The sequence below is a fragment of the Triturus cristatus genome, chromosome 11, assembly GCF_964204655.1.
Source record: "Triturus cristatus chromosome 11, aTriCri1.1, whole genome shotgun sequence".
NCBI lineage: Eukaryota > Metazoa > Chordata > Amphibia > Caudata > Salamandridae > Triturus > Triturus cristatus.
In genome coordinates this window covers 966916140-966937826 of record NC_140594.1, presented here as the reverse complement: position 1 = coordinate 966937826, position 21687 = coordinate 966916140, and positions in this window count along the sequence as shown.

The following is a 21687-nucleotide window of genomic DNA, read 5'->3' as shown; positions in this document are numbered from 1 at the left end:
TTTTTTAAATTGTACTTCTGAATTCGAATATCCAGCTTGACTTTATATGAGGGGTTACACTGATCACTGCGGCGGAACCGCGAATCCCTGCACATGGAAAAAAAAAATTCAGGCATTTTCTTACTGATCAGGGTCTCTCACAGACCCCTATATTGTGCCCATGGAGTCAGGGTCCCTTTAAACTGACTCCTTCTATTACATTTGATCTGATTTTCTCATCACAGGACCGTGCCCCGATACCTAAAATGGCAGCCGCAACTTTCTACTCAGATTTCGGCCAGCCAATCATAGCATTGCTGTTGATGCCAGGATTCATGGAGCAGCACGGACGATCTGCGATGGCTCCGTGTCCCTAGATATACAAACTTGTTTTTCTTTTAAACAAAAACCACTGGACAGATTTACGTCAAATCACAAAAGCACTCTTTCTAAACCCAAATGTAGCTGTCTGTCAAATTTGGGGGCATATTTACAAGCCCCAATCGCCATCACAACGTCACTTTTAGTGACGTTGTGATGGGGTTAGGGGCCTCATCTTATTTACAAGGCAGCGTTAAGCCACTTGTAAGTAAGGCCCCCTTTCATGCTATGCTCAGCGTGAAAGGGGAGGGTAATGGGTGTTGCTGTGGGCGTTTCACAGCAACACCCATTGATTCTGCTGCTGCCCCTATTTACAAGGGAGGTGTAACTAGGAGGCAGCGCCAACATTAAGACCAGGTAAAACCTTGTCTTATCCTGGCGCAATGAGGAGAAATGTTTAATTTCTCCTTGTTTTTGCTGTTTTCACGTGTGCTGTGTTGTGCAGCACACATGAAAACAGCAAAAAGCCAATGATGGTTTATGTACAGGAAGGTCCTTCTTACTGCACAGAACAATAATGATTTGAAAATGCCGTTTTGCAACGTGTATGTGTGCTGCATTAAGCAGCACACAAAGAAGGGACAAAACAGCATTTAAAGATTGTTTATGTGCAGGAAGGAGAACGTTCCCTCACATAAACAATTTTCCCCTGTACACAGACATGCTTTGGCGCCAGGCTGCTAAGTGTACCGCCAGCACAGGGAGAAACGCAGGGCTGCACCATATCCTTGTAAATATGGTACAGCCCTGCGTTTCTGAAGTGGCGGAGTGAGGCATTAAGCCAGGAAGGCTAGCGCCTCACTCCGCCACTTCCCTAGTTCATATGCCCCACGGTGTAATTCCATTCAGCAGGTTATGATGTAGTTGTGTCTAAAATCTCTATGGGAAATAACATTGGGAACACACATTTTCTGACCCCCCCCTTTTTCTCAGTCCCCACTTTACGGAATACCCCAAACCTTTCCATGCACACCTAGATACAGGATGTCACTTTTTGGGGGGAAATATAGTGAAGATTCATCAAATGGCGCCAAAGTTATAAGCAAACAAGAAAACACTTTTCCTATGGAAACTAGGTCCTAACTATAACTGCCTATTTACGACTGTTAGTGATAACTATATATATATATATATATATATATATTCACGCTCCATGGGGTGTCCAAAAAGTGAGCAGCACTCGAGACACAGACTGCTTTCCCCCAATAAAAGCTTTTAATGGTGAGAGAGTACAATCCAGTAGTTTAAAAGCAGCTGACCGCCGCCTGACGCGTTTCGAGAATCACTCTTTATCAAAGGCAGCTGCGGTCAAAGGCGGGCATTGCGGGCTGCAGAGTCCTTTTCTGCTCTATCGTGGGTCCTGATTGGACCGCTCTGAATGAGACTCACGTTGCATGCTGGAGTCTGCAGTCCATGATATGTCCACAGATGGATGTCCCCCATATATTTACTGCGACATTTCAAGCTCAGGATGAGCCTCGGAGTGCACTGCTGCATCAATCCAAAGTCTGCGCTCCACAACGAGTCCCGTGTATCAGGGCTCCGTGGCCCCCTGCTTCTGGGGTGGTGCTCGCTCGACGGCAGGACGGCCGTCTGTAAATTCACGCTCCGTGGGGTGTCCAAAAAGTGAGCAGCACTCGAGACACAGACTGCTTTCCCCCAATAAAAGCTTTTAATGGTGAGAGAGTACAATCCAGTAGTTTAAAAGCAGCTGACCGCCGCCTGACGCATTTCGAGAATCACTCTTTATCAAAGGCAGCTGCGGTCAAAGGCGGGCATTGCGGGCTGCAGAGTCCTTTTCTGCTCTATCGTGGGTCCTGATTGGACCGCTCTGAATGAGACTCACGTTGCATGCTGGAGTCTGCAGTCCATGATATGTTCACAGATGGATGTCCCCCATATATTTACTGCGACATTTCAAGCTCAGGATGAGCCCCGGAGTGCACTGCTGCATCAATCCAAAGTCTGCGCTCCACAACGAGTCCCGTGTATCAGGGCTCCGTGGCCCCCTGCTTCTGGGGTGGTGCTCGCTCGACGGCAGGACGGCCGTCTGTAAATTCACGCTCCGTGGGGTGTCCAAAAAGTGAGCAGCACTCGAGACACAGACTGCTTTCCCCCAATAAAAGCTTTTAATGGTGAGAGAGTACAATCCAGTAGTTTAAAAGCAGCTGACCGCCGCCTGACGCGTTTCGAGAATCACTCTTTATCAAAGGCAGCTGCGGTCAAAGGCGGGCATTGCGGGCTGCAGAGTCCTTTTCTGCTCTATCGTGGGTCCTGATTGGACCGCTCTGAATGAGACTCACGTTGCATGCTGGAGTCTGCAGTCCATGATATGTCCACAGATGGATGTCCCCCATATATTTACTGCGACATTTCAAGCTCAGGATGTGCCCCGGAGTGCACTGCTGCATCAATCCAAAGTCTGCGCTCCACAACGAGTCCCGTGTATCAGGGCTCCGTGGCCCCCTGCTTCTGGGGTGGTGCTCGCTCGACGGCAGGACGGCCGTCTGTAAATTCACGCTCCGTGGGGTGTCCAAAAAGTGAGCAGCACTCGAGACACAGACTGCTTTCCCCCAATAAAAGCTTTTAATGGTGAGAGAGTACAATCCAGTAGTTTAAAAGCAGCTGACCGCCGCCTGACGCGTTTCGAGAATCACTCTTTATCAAAGGCAGCTGCGGTCAAAGGCGGGCATTGCGGGCTGCAGAGTCCTTTTCTGCTCTATCGTGGGTCCTGATTGGACCGCTCTGAATGAGACTCACGTTGCATGCTGGAGTCTGCAGTCCATGATATGTCCACAGATGGATGTCCCCCATATATTTACTGCGACATTTCAAGCTCAGGATGAGCCCCGGAGTGCACTGCTGCATCAATCCAAAGTCTGCGCTCCACAACGAGTCCCGTGTATCAGGGCTCCGTGGCCCCCTGCTTCTGGGGTGGTGCTCGCTCGACGGCAGGACGGCCGTCTGTAAATTCACGCTCCGTGGGGTGTCCAAAAAGTGAGCAGCACTCGAGACACAGACTGCTTTCCCCCAATAAAAGCTTTTAATGGTGAGAGAGTACAATCCAGTAGTTTAAAAGCAGCTGACCGCCGCCTGACGCGTTTCGAGAATCACTCTTTATCAAAGGCAGCTGCGGTCAAAGGCGGGCATTGCGGGCTGCAGAGTCCTTTTCTGCTCTATCGTGGGTCCTGATTGGACCGCTCTGAATGAGACTCACGTTGCATGCTGGAGTCTGCAGTCCATGATATGTCCACAGATGGATGTCCCCCATATATTTACTGCGACATTTCAAGCTCAGGATGAGCCCCGGAGTGCACTGCTGCATCAATCCAAAGTCTGCGCTCCACAACGAGTCCCGTGTATCAGGGCTCCGTGGCCCCCTGCTTCTGGGGTGGTGCTCGCTCGACGGCAGGACGGCCGTCTGTAAATTCACGCTCCGTGGGGTGTCCAAAAAGTGAGCAGCACTCGAGACACAGACTGCTTTCCCCCAATAAAAGCTTTTAATGGTGAGAGAGTACAATCCAGTAGTTTAAAAGCAGCTGACCGCCGCCTGACGCATTTCGAGAATCACTCTTTATCAAAGGCAGCTGCGGTCAAAGGCGGGCATTGCGGGCTGCAGAGTCCTTTTCTGCTCTATCGTGGGTCCTGATTGGACCGCTCTCAATGAGACTCACGTTGCATGCTGGAGTCTGCAGTCCATGATATGTTCACAGATGGATGTCCCCCATATATTTACTGCGACATTTCAAGCTCAGGATGAGCCCCGGAGTGCACTGCTGCATCAATCCAAAGTCTGCGCTCCACAACGAGTCCCGTGTATCAGGGCTCCGTGGCCCCCTGCTTCTGGGGTGGTGCTCGCTCGACGGCAGGACGGCCGTCTGTAAATTCACGCTCCGTGGGGTGTCCAAAAAGTGAGCAGCACTCGAGACACAGACTGCTTTCCCCCAATAAAAGCTTTTAATGGTGAGAGAGTACAATCCAGTAGTTTAAAAGCAGCTGACCGCCGCCTGACGCGTTTCGAGAATCACTCTTTATCAAAGGCAGCTGCGGTCAAAGGCGGGCATTGCGGGCTGCAGAGTCCTTTTCTGCTCTATCGTGGGTCCTGATTGGACCGCTCTGAATGAGACTCACGTTGCATGCTGGAGTCTGCAGTCCATGATATGTCCACAGATGGATGTCCCCCATATATTTACTGCGACATTTCAAGCTCAGGATGTGCCCCGGAGTGCACTGCTGCATCAATCCAAAGTCTGCGCTCCACAACGAGTCCCGTGTATCAGGGCTCCGTGGCCCCCTGCTTCTGGGGTGGTGCTCGCTCGACGGCAGGACGGCCGTCTGTAAATTCACGCTCCGTGGGGTGTCCAAAAAGTGAGCAGCACTCGAGACACAGACTGCTTTCCCCCAATAAAAGCTTTTAATGGTGAGAGAGTACAATCCAGTAGTTTAAAAGCAGCTGACCGCCGCCTGACGCGTTTCGAGAATCACTCTTTATCAAAGGCAGCTGCGGTCAAAGGCGGGCATTGCGGGCTGCAGAGTCCTTTTCTGCTCTATCGTGGGTCCTGATTGGACCGCTCTGAATGAGACTCACGTTGCATGCTGGAGTCTGCAGTCCATGATATGTCCACAGATGGATGTCCCCCATATATTTACTGCGACATTTCAAGCTCAGGATGAGCCCCGGAGTGCACTGCTGCATCAATCCAAAGTCTGCGCTCCACAACGAGTCCCGTGTATCAGGGCTCCGTGGCCCCCTGCTTCTGGGGTGGTGCTCGCTCGACGGCAGGACGGCCGTCTGTAAATTCACGCTCCGTGGGGTGTCCAAAAAGTGAGCAGCACTCGAGACACAGACTGCTTTCCCCCAATAAAAGCTTTTAATGGTGAGAGAGTACAATCCAGTAGTTTAAAAGCAGCTGACCGCCGCCTGACGCGTTTCGAGAATCACTCTTTATCAAAGGCAGCTGCGGTCAAAGGCGGGCATTGCGGGCTGCAGAGTCCTTTTCTGCTCTATCGTGGGTCCTGATTGGACCGCTCTGAATGAGACTCACGTTGCATGCTGGAGTCTGCAGTCCATGATATGTCCACAGATGGATGTCCCCCATATATTTACTGCGACATTTCAAGCTCAGGATGAGCCCCGGAGTGCACTGCTGCATCAATCCAAAGTCTGCGCTCCACAACGAGTCCCGTGTATCAGGGCTCCGTGGCCCCCTGCTTCTGGGGTGGTGCTCGCTCGACGGCAGGACGGCCGTCTGTAAATTCACGCTCCGTGGGGTGTCCAAAAAGTGAGCAGCACTCGAGACACAGACTGCTTTCCCCCAATAAAAGCTTTTAATGGTGAGAGAGTACAATCCAGTAGTTTAAAAGCAGCTGACCGCCGCCTGACGCGTTTCGAGAATCACTCTTTATCAAAGGCAGCTGCGGTCAAAGGCGGGCATTGCGGGCTGCAGAGTCCTTTTCTGCTCTATCGTGGGTCCTGATTGGACCGCTCTGAATGAGACTCACGTTGCATGCTGGAGTCTGCAGTCTGCGAAGCGCACCGTGCGTGCACGGAACGAACTGCGTTAAGTGTGCGCCACCCCGTGTGAAAATGGTGCCCGAAGGGCACCATTTGTGCATGGCATATCCGAGTTGTCGAAAATGTAAAAGCTTACCTTTCACAGCAAAGCGCATAATATGTCCTCCATGTGCGCACGGTGCGCGAAGCGCATCGTGCGTACATGGCCCATCCACGGCACTAATTGCGTAAAGTGGGCGCGCGGTGCGCGAAGCGCACCGTGCGCGCACGGAACGAACTGTGTTAAGTGGGCGCGCACGCCACGAATGGCGTAAAGTAACTTAGCATTTAAAAAACCGTACAAAAACACTGAAAAAACCATAGGTTTCACATACGTTATAGTTAGGAATTAGCATTTAAAAAACCTTGCAAATTCAGTGAAAAAACCATAGGTTTCACACATGTTATAGTTAGCTGGACATTTCACTCGTAAAAAACCAATGAAATTCCCCCGTTATAGTTAGTGCAGGCAACTATAACTCACGTGACCGCAATCCTCTGCTGATGACATATGTGTCTTTATGAAAAAAAAATATTTGTAATATACGTATAGCTAAAATTTAATGGAAGAAGACATGGGCAAATAAGTGTCTAAATACAGTAATAGCATCAGCAGAGGATTGCGGTCACGTGAGTTATAGTTGCCTGCACTAACTATAACGGGGGAATTTCATTGGTTTTTTACGAGTGAAATGTCCAGCTAACTATAACATGTGTGAAACCTATGGTTTTTTCACTGAATATATATATAAATATATTTTTTTTTAATTTTTTTTTCATATATATATATCACTGAAAAAACCTTAGGTTTCAGGGACATTATAGTTAGAAAATAGCATTTAAAAAACCTTAGAAATTCATTGAAAAAACCCACAGATTTCGGGGATGTTCTAGTTGGCTGTTATAGTTAGTTCAGCTAACTATAACTCGCGCTGCTGATGAAGTCACATATTACATTATTCATGACATTGCCAGTGATATCACTGAGGATATCACTAATGACATCACTGATGACATCATCCATTGACTGTGTGTTTCTGTAAAGTTTAAATATGTTATATATAAATATATTATCTACTGGCGGTCGCCAGTACATAGTTATAGTTACAACCTAGTTTCCATAGGAAATCTCAAAATTCTATTTTGAATAACTTTGGCGCAGGTTGACGAATCCTCGCGAAATTTTTAAAACTAATGTGGCGCTCCGCTCAGCTCCTACCCTGAAAGTCTCGGGGTGATTTGTCAAGCGGGGGCCGAGAAAAAAGGGGGGTCCCAAAACACGTTTTCCCCATGTTATTTTCCATAGGACCTTTAGACACAGCTACAGCCCGAACGGCTGAACAGAATTACGTAAAATTTGGCAGAGAGGTAGCCATAAGGTCAAGGAAGTGCCTTTTGCAGGTCTGGTGTAAATCTGTTCAGTATTTCCTGAGAAAATAGCATTTAAAAGCATATCAATATCTATACACGCGCACCGTGCGCGCACCCTGCCGTGCGCGAGCGCAATTCTGATTGGTTGTTAGATGTCGGTAAACATTCGAATCGGTCAAAACCAGGAAGTGTCGGCCGCCATTTTGTCTCTCGCAGTCTGAGGGGGTGAAAAAAAAAGGTGGAGAACGTGAAATGTGTCTTTATGAAAAATAAACATTTGTAATATATGTATAGCTAAAGATTAATGGAAGAAGACATGGGTAAATAAGTGTCTAAATACAGTGATGTAATATCTGACGTCATCAGCAGAGGATTGCGGTCGCGTGAGTTATAGTTGCCTGCAGTAACTATAACGGGGGAATTTCATTGGTTTTTTACGAGTGAAATGCCCAGCTAACTATAACATGTGTGAAATCTATGGTTTTTTTAAGTGAATATATATATATATATATATATATATATATATATATATATATTCACTGAAAAAACCATAGGTTTCACACATGTTATAGTTAGCGGAAATTTTACTGATAAAAAACCAATGAAATTCCCCCGTTATAGTTAGTGCAGGCAACTATAACTCACGCGACCGCAATCCTCTGCTGATGCTAATACTGTATTTAGACACTTATTTGCCCATGTCTTCTTCCATACATTTTTAGCTGTACATATATTACAAATATTTTTTTTTCATAAAGACACATATGTCATCAGCAGAAGATTGCGGTCGCGTGAGTTATAGTTGCCTGCACTAACTATAACGGGGGAATTTCATTGGTTTTTTATCAGTAAAATTTCCGCTAACTATAACATGTGTGAAACCTATGGTTTTTTCAGTGAATTTGCAAGGTTTTTTAAATGCTAATTCCTAACTATAACGTGTGTGAAACCTATGGTTTTTTCAGTGAATTTGTACGGTTTTTTAAATGCTAAGTTACTTTACGCCATTCGTGGCGTGCGCGCCCACTTAACGCACTTCGTTCCGTGCGCGCACGGTGCGCTTCGCGCACCGTGCGCGCACAGTGAGCACGCGGTGCGCTTCGCGCACCGCACGCCCACTTTACGCAGTTAGTGCCGGTGCTTCGCGCACCGTGCGCGCACAGGGAGCACGCGGTGCGCTACGCGCACCGCGTGCCCACGTTACGCTAGATGGGCCATGTACGCACGATGCGCTTCGCGCACCGTGCGCACATGGAGGACATATTATGCGCTTCCTTGTGATAGGTAATCTGTTGAAATTTTTTGGGGAAATGCTGTGCGATAATATGCCATGCACAAATGGTGACCTTCGGCCACCATTTGCACACGGGGTGGAGAGAGTGTGGATTTTTTTTTTTATAATTTTTTACCGTACGCGTACGGTAAGCGTACGGTAAGCATAATCGGCGAAATTTTCGAAAAATTAAAAATTAACGTTTTTTGCCTTGGGGGATCTTTGAAGACTCAACTAACATGGTTATGTGCATGGGCGCTGTCTAAACAGCCCCTTTATATGTTTTTGGCATTTGTTTATCAGCTCCCCCCTCAGAGTGCGAGAGAGAAAATGGCGACCGCCGCTTCCTGGTTTCGACCGATTCGAATGTTTACTAAGATCTAAGGGCCAATCAGAATCGCGCTCGCGCACGCCACCGTACGCGTACGGTAAGCGTACCGTAAGCGCACCGTAAGCTGGCTCAGATATATATATTGATTTAAAGGCTATTTTCTCAGAATCTACTGAACAGATTTACACCAAACCTACAAAAGGCACTTCCTTGACCTGAGGACTACCTCTCTGCCAAATTTCTAGTAATTCTGTTCAGCCGTTCGGGCTGTAGCCCTGTCTAAAGGTCCTATGGAAAAATGCATGGGAAAAACGCGTTTTGGGACCCCCCTTTTATCTCAGCCCCCGCTTGACGAATCCCCCCGAGACTTTCAGGGTAGGAGCGGAGCGTAGCGCCCCACCTATTTTGAAAAATTCGCGAGGATTCGTCGACCGGCGCCAAAGTTATTCAAAATAGAATGTTGAGGTTTTCCTATGGAAACGTGGTCCTAACTATAACTACCTACTGGCGACCGCCAGTAGGTAATATATATATATAAAACCTACTGGCAATCGCCAGTAGGTAGTTATAGTTAGGACCTATTTTCCATAGTTAATCCGCAACATTCTATTCCAAATAACTTTGGCGCTGATTGACGAATCTTTGCGGAATTTTCAAAACTTTTGGCCAGCTCCGCTCCGCTCCTATCCTGAAAGTCTCGGGATGTTTCGTGTAGCGGGGGCTGAGAAAAGGGGGTCCCAAAACGTGTTTTCCCCATGCAATTTCCCATAGGACCTTTAGCCGCAGATACCGCCCGAACTGCTGAACGGAATGACACCAAATTTGGCAAAGAGGTAGTCCTGAGTTCAGACTCGTGCCTTTTGCTTAAATGGTGTCAAACTGTTCAGTAGTTCCTGAGAAAATTACAGTTAAAAGTACATATATATCTATGGCCGCGTTGGATCCGCGCACCCTGAGCGCACCCTCCCGATCACGCGCTGAATGCTAATTGGCTGTCAAGTGGTTGTCAACATTCAAAACCAGAACTGTTGGCAGCCATTTTGTGCCTCGGTAGAAGCGAGGCTGAAGAATTCTGTGGAATAAGTGTGCAAAACGTATAAAGGGGGCAGGGTAGAAATACCCTGACCCTCTAGACCTGCTTAGGGGGTCCCAGAAGGGTTTTTTTAAACCGCAAAGTGCACGCAGGGTGCGCGGATCATGCCGTTAAAAAAGAAAAAACTGAGCTTTTTTTTAAATTGGCCCCCGGGGGGACCAAATCCCGGGGGCAAAATTATTAAATTTAAGGGGACCCAGAGGGGCCCCCCAGCCCCAGGGACCGCCAGCCCCCAGGGCTACAAAATAATTTGGGAGGGGCTTGAAAGCCCCTCCCAGTATAATTTGTGGGGGGGGCTCAACGGCCCCACCAAGCCCCGGGGACCACCACCCCCGGGGCATTATGTATTGAGGGAGGGGGGCTGCGTTGCCCCCCTCCTGGAGCCCTCGAGGGCCCTGGGGACAGCCACCCCCCCCAAGGTCAGCTCCTGCAGTGTCCTGGGGTGCCCACCCCAGGACACTGTTGTTTGCTATGAGAGGGCGGGAGTCTCCCGCCCTCCCATAGCAAACTTGGTTTGGACTTTGAAAGAGAGCAGGGAAACCTGCTCTCTCTTTCAAAATCCAAACCATATTGCTTTTCCACACGGGGAGCTGCATGTCAGCAGCTCCCCATGTGGAAAAGCAATGCCAGCTCCCGAAGAACGCGGGGAGCCGGCTGGGACTGTGGGGGCGTTGGGGCTACCCCCACGGTCCCCAACATTTTTTATAAGCCCCTGGGGATGGGGTCCCCGGGGATAATAAGAATTAGTGACAGGGTCTATTTTTTTTTTTACGGTAAAATTAGGAGTGGCACATCTAGCGCAGTTCTCAGCGTGGCCTCCTGGTGTGCACGCATTGGATGCACAACTACTAACCTGTAGGGTGCGTGACTCCAGCTCGTTTGGTGCACGACTTCTATGCGTCGAATGCACGATTCTAACGTGTTGGGTGCGTGACTCCAAAAAAAAGAAAACAAACAATAAAAAAAATAATATAAGTATATTTAAAAGAATATAAAATAATAAAAAACATATATATATTTATTTATTTTTTAAATATGTTTTTTAAAATATGTGTAGTGTAATTTAAAAAAAAATATATAAAAATAAGTAGATAAAAAAAATGTATTTAAAGAATATAAAAAAATTAGAACAAGAAATAAATTTTAAAAATATCATTTAAAAAACCTTTGAAATTCACTGAAAAAACCATAAGTTTCAGACATGTTATACTTAAGAATTAGCATTTAAAAAACCTTTGAAATCCACTGAAAAAACCATAGGTTTCAGTTACGTTAAAGTTAGAAATTAGCATTTAAAAAACCTTTGAAATTCACTGAAAAAACCATAGGTTTCAGGGGTGTTATAGTCAGGAATTAGCATTTAAAAAACCTTAGAAATTCACTGAAAAAACCATAGGTTTCAGGGGTGCTATAGTTAGCTGGACATTTCACTCGTACAAAACCATTGAAATTCCTCCGTTATAGTCAGTTCTACTAACTATAACTCGCGCGCCCGCAATCCACTGCTCATGATGTCACATATTAAATCATTCATGACATGGTCAGTGACATCCCTGATGACATCATTGATGACATCTAAAATGACATCACTGATGACATCACTGATATAATCTAATAGATGTAATATGTGATGTCATAAGCAGTGGATTACGGGCGCACGAGTTATAGTTAGTAGAACTAACTATAACGGAGGAATTTCAATGGTTTTGTACGAGTGAAATGTCCAGCTAACTATAACACTCCTGAAACCTATGTTTTTTTCAGTGATATATAGATATATCTATATATATATATATTCACCCAAACTTACCTTCCGATGGTGTAGCGTCCTTGAACCAAAGGCAGTTTTGGGTGAATATATACGCGGCGGCCTCAGCCGCGGAGGATGCACCACCTACTTGGAATATGGTGGTAGGGCTGCACGATTGTGATTCCACAATCGGTAAGCGGCGCAGGAAGGTTTCTACATTGAGAGGCTACAGATCACGTCTGGGGTCCACTGGAGGGCTGTGAAATATGAATAGAAAACAATGAATAAACTTTTTGGCAAAATAATACGAACCCGACTTCGGGAAACATTGAGACCACATCTACCAGCATGCTTCACTGGAGAAAGCATGCAGCCTGGGAAATTTATAGGTGTGGTCGTTTCCGGACTTTGCCAATCATTGCCCCCTGAGGAAGGAGCTTGTGGCTCCGAAACGCGTCGGGGAAATGAGAGAAGCAGCCGTAATTTGCAGCCTCTGAAGATAAAGGTTTTTGTGAAACTTACCTTCCGATGGTGTAGTGTCCTTGAACCAGAGGCAGTTTTGGGTGAATATATGCGTGGCGGCCTCAGCCGCGGAGGATGCACCACCTACTTGGAATATGGTGGTAGGACTGCACGATTGTGATTCCACAATCGGTAAGTGGCGCAGGAAGGTTTCTACATTGAGAGGCTACAGATCACGTCTGGGGTCCACTGGAGGGCTGTGAAATATGAATAGCAAACAATGAATAAACTTTTTGGCAAAATAATACGGACCCGACTTCGGGAAAGATTGAGACCACATCTACCAGCATGCTTCACTGGAGAATGCATGCAGCCTGGGAAATTTATAGGTGTGGTCGTTTCCGGACTTTGCCAATCATTGCCCCATGAGGAAGGAGCTTGTGGCTCCGAAACGCGTCGGGGGAACGGAGAGAAGCAGCCGTAATTTGCAGCCTCTGAAAATAAAGGTTTTTGTGAAACTTACCTTCCGATGGTGTAGCGTCCTTGAACCAGAGGCAGTTTTGGGTGAATATATGCACGGCGGCCTCAGCCGCGGAGGATGCACCACCTACTTGGAATATGGTGGTAGGACTGCACGATTGTGATTCCACAGTCGGTAAGCGGCGCAGGAAGGTTTCTACATTGAGAGGCTACAGATCACGTCTGGGGTCCACTGGAGGGCTGTGAAATATGAATCGAAAACAATGAATAAACTTTTTGGCAAAATAATACGGACCCGACTTCTGGAAAGATTGAGACCACATCTACCAGCATGCTTCACTGGAGAATGCATGCAGCCTGGGAAATTTATAGGTGTGTTCATTTCCGGATTTTGCCAATCATTGCCCCATGAGGAAGGAGCTTGTGGCTCCGAAACGCGTCGGGGGAACGGAGAGAAGCAGCCGTAATTTGCAGCCTCTGAAAATAAAGGTTTTTGTGAAACTTACCTTCCGATGGTGTAGCGTCCTTGAACCAGAGGCAGTTTTGGGTGAATATATAGATATATGCATGCCAAGGTGTATTGAAGAATGAGTGTGTGTATAAGTTTCTGAATAGATGATTTAGTAGGTGCGTGACTGACTGAATAAGTGAGTGATTAAATGTGCCTTACTGAATGCATGGGTTAGTGACTAAACTGTGTGAATGTCTGTATCAGTCTGTCAGTTGCTGTGTAAGCAGCTGCATGGGTTGATGAGTAGCTACATGAGAGTCTATATAGGTTATTGATTTGTTGTCTGTGTATCTGTATAGGTGCCTGAGTGTCTGTGTGGGTGGGGGTGTGTGACACTGTGCATAGATGTGTGAGTGGGTGATTAACTGGGTGTATGGGTTCAAGAGTGCATATGTGAAGGGCTGTATGGGTGGGTGAGTGTGTGTATAGGTGTGTTGGCAAGTGAATGGATGTCTCACTGGTACATGTGTGAGTAACTACATATGTGAAAGGCAGAATATGTGAGTGTTAGAGTACATAAATGACTATATGTGAGAGTGAGTGAAAGAGTGGCTGTATGGATGAGTGTGTGCTTGTATCAGTGATTGTATAAGAGAGTAAGTATGTGTTAGTATCTGTATGAATAAGCGAGGTGGTGTGTGTATAACTGTGTAGGTAAGTAAATGGGAGTTTGATTGATTATTTGCATGACTGACTAGGTGTGTGAGTAACTCTATGGATGAGTGGCAGTGTGTGTGTCTGTATAGGTATATGAGTGCATATGATACTGGCTGTATTGATGAGTGACTGCATGTATAAGTGACTGTATGGGTGAATGAGTAAATGTGTGGTTAGACCTAGGAATCAGTGAGTGGGTATGTAGTAATTGGTATAGGTGTGTCTATGGATTTGAAAATGGTAGTCTGTATTTTAGAGTGGGTGTATCAAAAGTTATATTAGGGTTTGAGGAGGTGCATCAGATTATCAGGCGGATGATATAATCAGTGATGTCATTTGAGATGTCATCAGTGAGGTCATCAGTGATGCCACTGGCCATGTCATGAATGATGTACTATGTGACATCCTCAGAAGTGCATTGCAGGGGCGCGAGTTATAGTTAGCGCAACTAACTATAATGGCCGAATTTCTCTGGTTTCGTACGAGTGAAATGTCCAACTAACTATAACGTCCCTGAAACCTAAGGTTTTTTCTGTGAATTTCTAAGGTTTTTTAAAAACTAATTTCTAACTATGCCTACAGAGGTAGGACATGTGCAGAGAGGAAGAAAGGGGCAGACAGAAGCAAGAGAAATGCATAAAGAGGCAACTGAAGTCCAGAAAGACAAAGAAAGGTGCAGAAAGAAGCAAGAGATATGCAGAAAGAGGCAACAGAAGTCCAGAAAGATTAAGAAAAGTGCAGAAAGAAGCAAGAGATATGCAGAAAGAACCAACAGAGATGCAGAAAGAGGCCTTGTTGCAAAGTCATCCTGTGCCCCCAACAAGGTTGCAAGGCAAGATGGCCACCAGACATGAGCTCTACCAGTGAGCTCTGGGTTGGGGATTACCAAAATCGGTAGTATCCCTGTCTGACCCTGCAATCCATCGCCCTGGTGCACACAGCTACACCCGCACAACGATCCTGGAGCCGCTGATTACCAGCACTGATTCTACTCACCTTAAGGGGTACAGATGTCCATTGGACTGCAGGGCTGGACACTTGCTGAGCCCGACGGGTTCCTCACCTCAGCTGATGACCTAGGCGACTGCCTGGAGCACCCCCAGTGCGCTGATCTCCGCACGCCCGACCAAAGTGGAGAGATACGATTGTGGGGTCCCAGCGACAACCGACCCTCAAGTGGTCTGAGGTCCTGGAGAGGCCTCCTTGTGGATCACTCGCCGCCTGGCCACCTACGCTCGCTGACCACCGGTGGCTGGCTATGGAACCTGAGGCGAGACGCCGGGTAACAACCTGGCCGAAACGAGCAGTTCTGGTTCGCCAACGCTGCCCGGTGGCCTCGACCCCGCTGTGGAATTACACCATCTTTCACATCACAGGTACGACCAGGCTCCTTCCCCCGAGGGCTTCAACCATGTCTCTGACCCTGCGGTGGGGAAGCCTTGCATCTTCCAAAGGAGCGGCCCTGCCCTGACCCCATATGCTTCTGCTGCAACTGCGACAAATGGCAGCTGGGATTCCGTGATAGCCACCTCCCGCTTTCTTCACCTGCTTTTCCCTATCATCCAGGGAGAAACCGAGCTCCTTATCACAGGAGTTCACCACCGAAGTTCTCCATTCTCTCGTCTACTCGACTGTGGAGCGACCCATCAATCCACGGTCAATCCAGGCAGTACAAGAGTGGGTCCCGAACCGATCCCAAGTCTCTCTTCGGCACACCCCTCCACTGCGGGCCCCTGGTGACTGCATGGCGGTGGCTGCATGGCGAGGCCACGATTTGGCCTGCTTGTCGCCTGTTGTGGCATCCATTGGAGGTTCGTGGCCCGGTAATGTGAGCTCCCAATTTGCCACATGTAGGAGTCTGCCGACACGGTCCAGCAGCCGAGCGCCGGGACATCTGTTGCTGGCCTGGCTCTGCTGCTCGGGAGCCTCTTCCTACTGCCCCGATCGTACTCCCATAGATGAGGGCCGAGGCACACTTCTCCGTGACACCGCTCAAGAGCCTCTGCCAGATGCCCCGACCGTACTGCCGTGGCTGAGGGCCACGGCTCACAGCCCCCTACGACGAATCAATCTTCTGGACGGCGGTTGAGAGGCGCTTCCGCAGGGCTGCTTGGTTACTTTGATGATGGGGTACGTGACCTTCTACCTCTCCACCTTAATCTCCAAACCGGGAGATCAGACCCTGCCATTGATAACCCCGGAGGTTCCGATAACCGAGGAGCTCCTGACAGCCTGACTTGGGGGTGGGACACGGCGCTCCACTAAACTCGGCCGGCAGAGCACTTGCTTTCCTTAGCTGTGCCAATAACTTTACACGTGGCAAGGCGCCCTACTAAACTCGACCGGCAGAGCACTAGCTTTGCTGTGCCCATAACTTTACATGTTTGGAGCTTGTGTTTTCTGGATCCGGCTGCATTCCTCTGCCCTCCATTTCGTGTCTCTATAAATCGGTATGTTGTGACTATATTTATTGACCCCTTCGCAAAATGGCCGCTCCAGATGAATCCCTGTTCCTTAATTGTACTGCAATCAGCCAAAGAGACCCACAGCTATGAATCATCACCATTACCAGCCTGATTAAGGAAAGTTAATGTTGCTCTCTGATGTTTCCACTGCCTCACTTAATCTATATATATTTTATCATTCTATATTATATGTTTTGAAGCATCACCATTACCAGCCTGATTAAGAAAGTTAATGTTGCTATCTGATATTTTCCATTGCCTTATTTAAATGATATTATTTATTATTCTATATTATAGGCTTTATATTTTATATATAGAACCAGATCTCTCAGTCGCTACTATGTGCCCGCTAAACACCACCCGGAACCCTAAACTCGTGTGTTACGGCCCCAACACATGGTCCATTAAATACCCAGATAATCTGACCAGTAATGCTAAAAAGAACTTCAAGCATAGGACCTTAAAACAGCACCCGGAAACACTAATAGTAGACAATTACCACACCGTGACTAACGACAACACCAAAACTAACTTCATCTTTTACACGAATCGACCGCAAAAATGGAAAAACACCTTCCTTCTTCACTTTCAAGTCTCAAAGTCAATGAATATATCTGTATGGTGAAAAAATCTCCACAACCGTCTCCCCTACTTTTAAAGGGGAACTCACAATTTCTATCTACAGAACAGGAAAGCCACCGACCCACACCTCACCACTTTTGATCGTCACTTCCCAACATTATTCTTCTCGTTAACTCAACAGAACCATCAAACACTATACCCCTCCACCCTGACAAAAAACACAGAATCCGACCCAATCCCCCTGCCCTGATGACCCATTCCACAACTCATGGACATCCACCATCACTCACTACAATCGCACTACCCCCATCATCACACTCCTCTGTCAAATACCCGTTGTAATGGCATCAACTGATCCCACCAGGACCAGCAAACTCACAGTTAGCAAACACCCCAAGGCTGATCTCGAACTTGGCAGGTCGGACACAAACTACAGTCTCTCCACAACTAAACCCGCCACGGGCACTCCCTTCTTGACCCCAGATGATCCAACTCTACCCTCTCAAACTTTCCCTAACTCCAACACTGACCTTATTCCTCCTGCCCTAACCATATCCATGTCCAACATCAACAATAACCCCGCAGACACTTACCTCCCTCAAACCACTACACACCCCCAACCCATGACCACATGCATAAACCGTCTCCCCTTCTAATCTCACAGCCAATCTCCTGGACACAGACCTCCTCCCTACTATTGTTCGCTCTCCTCCCTTGGACATGTCCAACGTCAACGATAATCCCATGAACACTTACCACCCTCACACCACCACACACTCTCCCTCCCCTAACCCACGACCACATGCACAAACTGTCTACACTTCTAATCTCACTGCCAATCCCCAGGAAACTGACTTCCTCCCTACCATTGCTCACGATCCTCCCTTAGACATTAGAGCAACAGAAACTCCTCCTAACTCCGAGACTAGAAGCATTAATGACCCGCCTCCTCATGGTCAACCTATCCCCACTCCCAATCACGATACCATAAAATCCCATAACCCAGTACCCTCTCCTTCCACGGACCCTAATCATACGCGGCTCCCACCAAAAGCAAGGAGCTCATCTAGCTCAATTGACCTGCAACTGACCTGAATGGAGCAGAAAATAGACTCCCTAGCGGCCGATATCCTACACTTACAACAAGACCTTCACAGCCGGAGGAAGCCATCGTGCTCACACACTCCAGGCAGCTAAGCACCTTCCACCCACACTGCCTCTCCCATGGGCCCACTTGGCTCCCCACGGCCCTCCACACCTTTGTAGAATCAGGCACATCGACCTAGCCAAGATTCCTGCCCCAGTTCAGCACTAGAAGCAGATGAGATCAACAACTCTTTCGTCGCAATGAGCCAGAATACAGCTCCTTTCGCTATCCCAGTTATAGTTGGCACAATCAGAGTCCCTAGAACTATATGCTTGCCCAGACCTCCTGCGCAATACACTTCTAACCACACAGCACACACTAACATTGAAGCTCCCCATTCTCTATCCTGCATGCTCATCATCTGTAGATCAGCAGTACAACACGCCACAGACATCACTGAAGTTTTACTAGCCGAAAAAATAGACATAGCATTCCTTACAGAATCCTGGCTAAATGACCACTCTAACCCCATTCTAGACTTACCCACCCCTCCAGGATACAACATCATCAGACATGACAGACCAATCGAAACTGGTGGCGGACTAGCCATCATTCACAAAATAGGAATACAGCTTATCACACTAAAAAATGCAGAGTACCAGACTCCTGAATACCTGGGTGTTGAACTCACAGTCAAAGGCACCACACCCATCAAATTCCACACCATCTACCATCCTCCTGGGGAGCGTGCCCTCTTCGCCAAAGAACTAACAGACCTAATAACACGTTTCTCCCTAAAATACATGAAAGATGTGTTCCTGGGAGACCTTAATATCCACTGGAACAAGCCAGCAGACACCACAGTGCAGAACCTCACCAACCTGCTTGAAATAACCAACCTCAACAAACTCTGCAAGGAACCTACACACATCAAAGGAGCAACGTTGGATGCGATCATCACAAAAAACAAACTGGTCTCTCTGAGATCCATTTCTCCCATTGACTGGTCTGACCACCACCTTATTTTATTTACTATTGACTCACATGTCAGATAACAACCAATACGATCTGACAAACCTAAGCATTGGACCAGGAACATCAAAGAAGTCCCTATCCCCATCTACAGCTCCAACCTTCCTCTTTGATGGGTGATGACCTCCCAGCTCACTTTAACTCTACAATGGCGGAGGTGTTAGATCAAGTAGCGCTGCTCAAACTCAAACAACTGAGAACAATCACATCTAAATCTTGGTTCAACATGGATCCTAAAAACGAAAGACGTCAACTCAGACAGTCCAAAAGGACTTGGGGCCATATGTAGGTAAAACCCAAATTGCGAGTTATGACAAGTGGGGGTGCACGGCTCAAGAAGTCCAGAGGGTCAAGGTTGATAAAAAAATAACTTCTTTATTCCAGATTTTTTTTTATTCTTTAAGGTCATCAAATATAAGCAATCCAGCCAACGCGTTTCATTCCCATATAGGGAACTTCATCAGGGTTCAGCGTCGCGGCTGCAACTTCTCTCTTCCGTGTATGAGGTTATCTGCCAAATTGCGAGTTCTTAATAGCGATTTTAACCAAATCACTATTAAGAACTCGCAATTCCCGATGTAGCTAAAAAAATGGCAAAAAGATAGCGATTCGGTAATATCCACTAAAAAAAAGATTGACTCATTATTACCGAATCGGCATTAGCAAATACACATTACCGAATAGGTATTTAGCGAATCCGGTATTTTAAAAAAAAATCGCAAATCTGTGAATCAGCCAATCCTGTGCTTCCTGATGACCTCACAACCAGGAAGTGGCCACACCCATACAGTTACACTGATCCTGAAGCTGTGGGAGAGGCAGGGAGCAGAAGCAAAACCCCAGGAGCTGCACAGCAACCACCGTGCAGACACACCAAAAATACCATGGACACACAGGAGAAGGGAAAGGATGCTGGAGAGAGGAAGAGAAAATAAGTTCAGTGAGAGGGAGTTGGAGGTACTAATTGAGGAGGTCGTGAAGGATCACAACCAGCTATTTGGGAAAAATCACTGCACGTTCCCGAATTGCAAAAAAGAAAAATATGGCTTGAGATCCAGCAGAAAATAAATTCCATCGGCATCACCCAGCGCTCGATAGAGGATCTTAAGAAGCGCTAGTACGACCTTCACAAACATGCCAAGGAGAGGGTGGCTGACAGGCTCAAACAAGCCAGAAAGACAGATAGGGGACATCAACTGCGCCTGCACCAACTCCCTTGGAACAAATGGTGGAGTCCACCCTCCAGCCGGAGAGGGTGAGTGGCATTGGAGACGTGGACAGCTCAGCCACAGGAGCCAACAGACATGGTAAGATGCATGCATAGCATGCTGTGCCCCCCCTCCCTAACCCAATCCCCAATTACCCACCACAAATCCCACTCCAGTCCATGCTTTGCCAATAATCAGCAATGCATCATGGGAGATGTAGTCCCAATCAACTAATAGCATAGCAGTCAGTCCACTGAACCCAAATGCATGTCACACACATCAGTAAATAAGCAAGCGGGGGCAGACAGTTAGATTGGCAGTCAGTAAATTTATTGTAAGGCAAATGCTGCTAGACAAGTGAGTAAATGGACATTCTGTATCCACAGGCGAGCCAACGCGCCAGGCTGCAGATGGGGAGACAGAAGAGGCACCCAGGGAGCCCAACACACTGGATGAGGATGTCCTGTCAACTGCTGAGGTCACACCACCATCACCACCACCACCGAGAGCCAGGAGGTATACATTGGGTATCCTCCAGGAGATGGAGGGCTCAGAGGAGGAAAGCATGGGAGCCCAACAGACCCTGCTGGAAGAGGATCAACACACAGCAGGAACACAGTCCCCCATGGAGCTTGGCAACACAGGTGCCCGAAGATGCTGACCAAGGGCACACAGTCCTGATGCACAGGTAGAGGAGTCCAGTGTCTTTGTAGGTCTGGAGGGGAAGATGCTGAAGGTGCAGCATCTGCAAGGCAAAACAATGAGGGCAATGCAATGACAGATGGTGGCCAACAACAAAAACATGCGTGACATGAAGGAGGCCATTATTTTGCACAGCTCAGAGGCCGGTACTGCCGTGCACCTCCACTTTTGGGGAGGCAGCAGAACCTGCTTTTCAGGAGTCCGAATGTACGCTCCACCACTTTCCGCGTAGATTTATGTGCAACATTAAATCTCTTTTCAATTGGGGTAGATGGGTTGAGGTATGGAGTCAGGATAAATGCTCGCACCGCATATGCGCTATCACCTAGGTGTTAAAGGAAGAAAGATTATTCGCAGTCAGCAATATATACATCAAAGGTATACATCAGGATGTGTCACATTGATTTACCTATTCTCCAAATCCACCCCCAGCAAGACGGGTATAGATCCCACTGTTCCTGAAGATGTAGGAATCATGCGTGCTCCCTGGAAATTTCGCAATGATGTCGGTAATGATGTGGGACGCATCGCATATGACCTGTACGTTGATTGAATGTGTTGATTTACGGTTACGGTAGATGTACTCAGTAGCAGAGGGGGGGCAGATTGGTATATGTGTCCCGTCAATGCACCCTATTACATGTGGGAACTGGGCCTTCTGATAAAAGTCAATCTTTGTCTTGTGCAGTTCTGCCTGTGTGCTGGGGAACCGTATATAGTGGTGCATCCTTTGCATCATGGCATCCAGGAATTTGTTGAAAAAGTGCAA